The following is a 6,967-nucleotide window of genomic DNA, read 5'->3' on the forward strand; positions in this document are numbered from 1 at the left end:
AAGGGAACTGGGTTTGGTGGGGGGGCTGGTGTTTTCTCGGTGTTTTCGAAATAAAGTATGTTAAAGGCTGTCCTCTCCCCTTTTCCTTTTCCTTTTCCTTTTCCTTTTCCTTTTCCTTTTCCTTTTCCCTTTTCCCTTTTCCCTTTTCCTTTTCCTTTTCCTTCTTCTTTTCCATTTTTCCTTTTCCTTTTCCTTTTCCTTTTCTGTTTTCCCTTTCAGTTTCCCTTTTTGCTTCCCCCTTTCCTTTCCCCTTTCTCCCTTTCTCCCTTTCCTCTCTTCTCTTCTCTTCCACCTCCATCCCCATTCCCCCATTCCACCCTTTCCCCCTTCTCCTCTTCTATCCTTTTTCCCCCTCTTCCACCCACACTGATGATCTGTCCAGGTCTTCATGGGGTTACCATAGACTGATAATCATTATATTAAAACCACTCTGAAAACTATGAGGCTATTCTCATGCAGCGTTTGCTATTTTGGGGTAGGAAGGCACAGAGAAAGTTTGGGACAGGTAGTGTGCCCCCCAGCTTGGCTGAGCCCTGGAGGTCTTGGTACCGCCCTGCAGGTCCCTGCTCCCTGGGATCTGGAGGGGACAGGCTCTGTGCCTGTGGTCACCAGCTGGCTCTGCCAGGGCAGCACAGGCTGCTGAGTCCCCCAGGATCTCAAAAGGGGGCGAGGCGATTCTGCGAAGGCTCGTGCTTCCCAGTGGGAATGCCGGTGGCTGTGCCAATGTCTGTTTATTGAGTTTTAATTAATAGCCTGCCCAGTCCTGGAAACAGCCTCTTCTCCTCAATCCCAGGCAAAGGCATCTCTCAGGGGTCTTCACCTTTTGTACTCAAAATCTATTCAGGGTTGGATTTGAGGGCAGCCTGTTCGCAGCCACCGCAGCACAACGGCATGGCTCAGTGTTGTTCAACTCTTTCCTATCCATCCCATCCCTCCCACAGGAGCCCCGGCTCCTCATCTCCATCTCACAGCACCCAGCCCAGCTGCAGCAGCATCCCACCAGGGCTGGCAGCCTCCAAGGCTACAAGAACAGGTTAAGGTTCCCGAAAAGCTCGCCCAACGTCAGTGTACCCTGAGAAATGCCTCTTTCACCCTTTGGACTCACATGAAATCCCTCTGGCCTTTCCATGTCCCTCCCACCCCCTTCCCCAGCAACAGAAGCTGCTGAACAGCAGCGCAAAGCAGATAAAGTGATTTTTTTTCCCCCATCTCCTCTGCTACCTGCATCTGTTTGCTTGGGTGGCAGCCAGAAAAGTGACTTCATACGTTTGATTTTTATTTCCTTTTTTTCTTTTCTTTACATATCGCTTCATTTTTTCAAGCAGCCAAACACTCTCGCCTGTTGCAGAACCAAGGGCGAAGCATCCAGGCCAAATCCTGCCCCTGTGTTATGGTAATCGCGGCTGCTACCCAGCAGATGCAGCTCACCGAAATAATAAGGCTGTTTAACAGGCACAGAGGAGGAGAGGGGAGCTTTTGTTTGGCACTTGCTGGGGTTGGAGTACACTTGTAAAGCAACAACTGGAGCTCGTTGAAAAGAAGTGGAGGTTATTAGATGTGTTTCGCTTGCTGCTGATGGCCCTGCTTTTTCCTTTCAGATGCCAGGCAAAAACTCCGGTGCTGAGAAGGAAGAGGACAGAGATGCCACCTGAAAACGTACTACTTTTGCTGATGAATGTGGCAATAAATAGGGCTGGTACTTGCTGACAGGGCTCTGGCAGGTTGAACCACACGGTTCAAAGATGCTCAGGCTTATCTCCTGCTTTGGGGGTGCTCTACACTTTGCCCAGACCCCAGTAAGGCTGCGGGGTCTGGAGGAAGGAAAACACCTTCCTCAGATGGTGCTGTGCAGGGGGTCCTACTGAAATCAGGCTCTTTTTTACCTGTTGGGGACCCAGAGGGTCATGCAGGGGTGTCCTCCTCATGGGACGTGGCCTTCCCTGATGCTCCTCTGCTTTCCAAGAGGCTGAGTACTGCCTGTCATGGGACAAAAAAGCCAAGCAGGACTCAAGGGTGCACTTAATTGTGCTCAGAGCTGGCGAAACACAGGGCTTGTGACCAGCAAAGGTGGTCCAGAATTTTTCAGGGCTTGGAGGTCAGTGGGTTTTTGATGCAGATGAAAGAAATTCAAGTGACTGCAGGAGCTGGAGTGACATAAAACCTCGTCCTTGGGGGTTATAATCCCGTTTTAAAGTGTGGCAGTTTTGGATGGGAGAATAACAGAAGATAGGTCTGGGTGCCATGGGGTTTTTCTCTTCTGCCAAGTAAGTGGGGACAAGAAAATAATTAGATGAATTGGGAGTCTGTCTATCCACCCCTCTACCTACCCACCCACCCCTCTCTCTCAACACATTTCTCACCAGCCCTATCTTTGCTCTGAAAAAAACCCCAGCAATCCCCTTCAGAAGCCAGGAATAAAATCAGTATATTCCCTCTCCAATTCAGGTAGCTCCCCATAAATCTTCCCAGCTTCAATTTGGTCTCCTAGGACTCTTGCATCATTTGTGAACCTATTTAATCAGCTGAGAAGATCAGTGCTGTTTGTTGCCGAAAGGCCCTTTGAACTCTTTGTCTCTTCGTTGAATGATGCTCGTGTCCCCGAGGGTTTAGCCAGACCAGCTCATTCTGCGTGACAAGTCTCAGGTTAATGACGCCGGGTGCTGGCAGCGCCCACTGAAGTCCAGCTGCGAGCCCAGAGTGCTGGGAAGAGTCACAGCCCCTCTGCCAAGCCCTTATCACTGCATCTTCCCATGGCCCCTCTCTTGGCTCGCTGCAAAGCTCCATAAAACCACACGGAATGGCAAGCCCAGCATGGAGAGCATCCAGCCTGGTGCCAGGGGAAGAGAGTTATAGATCCTTTTGGGGAGGCTTGGCAAGGGCTGGAGAGGGGGTGTGAAATCACGGTCCCCACCCCGGGGGTGCAGGCTTGGTTTTTAGTATATTTTAGTGCATTTTAGGTTTTAGCTGGTTGGGAATCAGGTCCATGCTGGTACCTTTGCTGAGGGATGATGGTTTCTGGAAGAGGTTTCCCATGCTGATCCAGTGCTTGGGAGCAGGGGGCTCAGCATTGCTCAGGATCTGGCCTCCAGGAAACAAATCTAGAGCTGCCCCACACCAGTGGGACTCCTTCCACTGGCTTGGACCAGTTTTCAACCAGGGAAACACTGAAGTGTCATCTTCAACAGCCAGGTTTCTCTTCTAGGCTGTGTTGAAGTTGTGATGGAGGTGGCTGCTGCCTGCCTCCCCAACAGCTGCTGAGCAACCCAACCTGCTGAGAAACAGCCAGATCCTCACCCCGTCTCCATCCCGCTTCGGCCCAAGGGGTTGGTGTTTCTGCTTCCAAAAACTTCTGCTCTCCATAAACCACAACTTAGTATGGACCACCATCAAGACAGGCAAAGCAACCTAATCTATGAGAGCATTAGGGTGTTGGAAAACAATAATCCGAGAAGGAAACACATTATCTGGCCTTGTTACTTTACAAAGTAATTTAAATTAATTTTTCCCTAGAGTGGTTAGGGAGCACTGCAACTTGCCCTTGTCTATTCTCTCTGGCTAATGAAGCTTCACCAGCGACTGCTCGTGAATTCCTATTAAGACCTCATCTTAGAGGTTACAGGGCAGAGCAATTTCTGCTCCTGGGAAAGATGCCTATGAATTTGTAATTGTAAGTCCGTGTTTGATAGGGATTAGCATCTGAAAGGGGTAGAGTGGTGGGTAGCAGAGAAAACATTATTTCAATTAGCAGAAGAAAAGCAACTTAACATCTGATTATAGTTTACACTTTGAATTTTCTCCTATTCTGGCATCTGGGATAATTATTTCCTGAAACTATCCACCCCCACCAAGCCATCCAACTCTTTCCTTCTCCTCCTCTTGGCCATCGTGGTTGAGATTCACATGAAAATGGTTGATGAGCCAGGATTTTTCCTTTCCTTTCTTCTCCCAGGTAATAGCCAGGCTCACCAAATTTGGGGATGGAGGGGAGGATGCTGTACCAAATGAGACGTGATGTTCTCTTTGCACCTAGGAGTTCCAGGATGAGGACAATGGAGCTTTGCTTCACAGCCAGGCTCATGGTCAGGCTTGTGGCCAGCAGCTCAGCATGGTGCTGGTGCCCAGCTCTCCCAGGCAGAGCCCTGATGCATAAAGCTTTGCTCTGCATTTGGAAATTACCTTCGATCACCCTGTTGTCTCCCGCTCCGTGAGACAGGTTGCCGTTTGCTCCGCAGGGTCTTGGCCCTTGTGCTAACCTACGTTCCAGCTATTTTTTTCTGGCTGCTTGGCCTCCTGTTTCCTAAAGACGATATAATCAGTTTTCGGATGGGAGATTCCTCGTGAGAAGGCTTGTTGTTATTTAAGGAAGATCATGAAATCCATCCTTAGTGAAAGGATAGGAGAAAACCCTTCCACCAAGTTAACACTGAAGCCTGAGATTATCATTTTTATGGGCTTCCAATCTTTCCTGCCTTATGTCTTATCAGTGAATGCAGCTGGAGGCTTCAAAAACCCTCCCAGCTTGCTGCTGATTTTATGGGACAAAGATTAGAGATGATCGGATAGTAAATTATTCATTCTGTTCGATATCACTGGGCAGGAGGGAATATCCAGAGAGAAGTCAGCTCCCTTCTCCCTTTCTGAGCATCACATAGCGGGATCCCAGCTATCTGCCACTCCAGCAATGCAGCGGCACTTTTGCCTGTGCTCAGAGATGATTAGGGGTGCAAATGCCCTCTGAACAGGAGGGAAAGCCGAGGGGGAATCACGGATGCAGGCTTGTTCCCCAGCAATAAGGCAGCCTGGAGGCAGGGGGATTTTCTTCTAATTTCAAGGATTTTTAGTTTTATTTTTCCCAGCCCAGGGCAAGGTTGGAGCCTTTTCCTGCTGCTGTTTGTCCACACAGGCACCCTGGGTCAAGAAAATGCCCTTTTTATAGCAGCTGCAGCTCCTGGCTCTCCCCTGGCAGTGTCCATCCCAGGATGGATTTGAAAGCCAGCATTGATGGGAAATGAGAGAATTCTGGGGCAAGCAAGAAATAACTGGTTTTGGTAGAAAATGTTAAAAGAAACAAGCATTCAAAAATTTGGTTTGTGTTTTTTTTTTTTTTTAATTTTCTTTTTGGAGCAGCTATTGAAATGCAACAAATTCATCATTACTTTATTTTTTCTAGGAAAAAACCAATCTCTTCCTTAGGTGCTGTTCAGGCTTGGTCTCATCTATTTTCTTTATTTTTATGACTCTTTCTGAGAAAGGGGGAGGAGATGGAGAGGATGAAGGACAGAAGGAAGGAGGGAGGAAGGAAGGAAGTGAAGGAGAAAGAAAAATAACTTCCATAAAAACACAACTTCCATAAAAACACAGAGCCCCACAATGTTTTACGAAGAGGAACTGGCATTTGCTCTGAGCCATATCATCCAGGAACACATTTTAGGCTCTGGAATGTTCCCTTGAGCAGAAATGAATTTTGTCTAAAAAAGACATGTTTCTGGGGGCTGGAAAAAAAACCAAAACACCAAACAACCAATTTTTGGAGGATATCAGAGTAAATCCTGGAATCCCAAGACCTGCTTTGTGTGACCTGTTGTACAGGCGATTGCTCGCATGAGTCCCTGGGACACAACTGAGCTGGCTCCGGCTCCAGCTGGGTTTGACTAACTGCTGCTAAGGTGACCTGCCCCTTCTGTGCCTCAGTTTCCCTCACTTGTAAAATGGACCTGTAGGGTTTTGCCTTACCATGGCTGGACAATGCTGAAGCCATCAATGCGAGAGACAGCAGAATTTCCATCATGCTGCAGCAAAAGCACAGTTTCTCACCTCTTCAGGTTCTAAACCAAGGCCAGAATGACAAACAGATGAGCCGGATGGCTAATTATTTGCAGATATTTCTGACTTTGCCCTTGAAACAAGGCTGCTGCCGTTACAGTGACTTGTTATTTCTCATCCCCCCAGGCTGGACCCAGCGATATGCAACCAGGCAGGTGCCATGGGTGCTTTCGGCTACAAGAGCACATACCTTCCTAATAGCTGGGAGCTAAAGGAGGTGCATTGGAGCCCAGGGGAGCTTTGAGATAAGCAGATGAGAGATTCCCTGGCCTCAACAGCAAGCCTGAATAATTATATAAATAAACTTCCTTAAATTTCTTATGAATGTGCAATGGGAAAATGTTAATGCTCCTCAGGAGGGAGCTGACAGCCAGATCCCTGTCCTGTCCCCAGAACACACCATAGGGTATGGGTGGATCCTTGAGACATCCCTGTCATTGGAAAATCAGCCCAGTGCCCCTAGAGCTGGGCTGGGCAGAGCCCTAAAAAACCCTGGAGTACGTGGGGAGGAGGCCCAGGAGAAACCCGTGAGCAACCTGCCACAGCCCCAGGTGCAGCCGGGGGGTGGACAGCAATGGCAGAGAGATGTCTCAGACCTTGAATTTTCCAAAGGCAGCAGCAGGACTGGCTTCTGTAGAACTTCTGATCTGCTGATAAAGCCTCCTGCTCTAAATGGCTTTTTTTTTTTTTTTTTTTTTTTTTTTTTTTTTTTTTTGGGTTTTTTTAAAAAACAAACAAAAAAACGGGGAGACAAGCAACAAGCAGGCAGCAAAGATCGCAAGCTTTGCGTGTTTTCCCAGATAGATAATGTGGATGTAAGTCATGGGGAACCCAAAGTTCACTCTCATTTTCTTTTCTTCGCAAGCCATTAATTTTTCTCAGGAACAGGATTAAATTGCTTTTACAAGGGCCTTATTATGGGCAGGTCTCTGTCATGCCATTTTCTTGCTGAGTGCAGCAGGAGAGTCCCTGCCCCAAGGAGTTTGTATGCAAAAGCAGGCAGGGTTTTGGGAATGGGATTATCCCACATTGCAGGTGGAGATTTGGCCGTAGAAAGGAATTTGGGGGAGAAACCCAGGAACTGGCCTTCAGTCTTGTACAGCTCAAACCAGCTCTGTCTTGTTTTGGGGATAAATTACATTAT

Source organism: Pterocles gutturalis, unplaced genomic scaffold, assembly GCF_000699245.1.
Source record: "Pterocles gutturalis isolate BGI_N339 unplaced genomic scaffold, ASM69924v1 scaffold8870, whole genome shotgun sequence".
Classification (NCBI taxonomy): Eukaryota; Metazoa; Chordata; class Aves; order Pterocliformes; family Pteroclidae; genus Pterocles; species Pterocles gutturalis.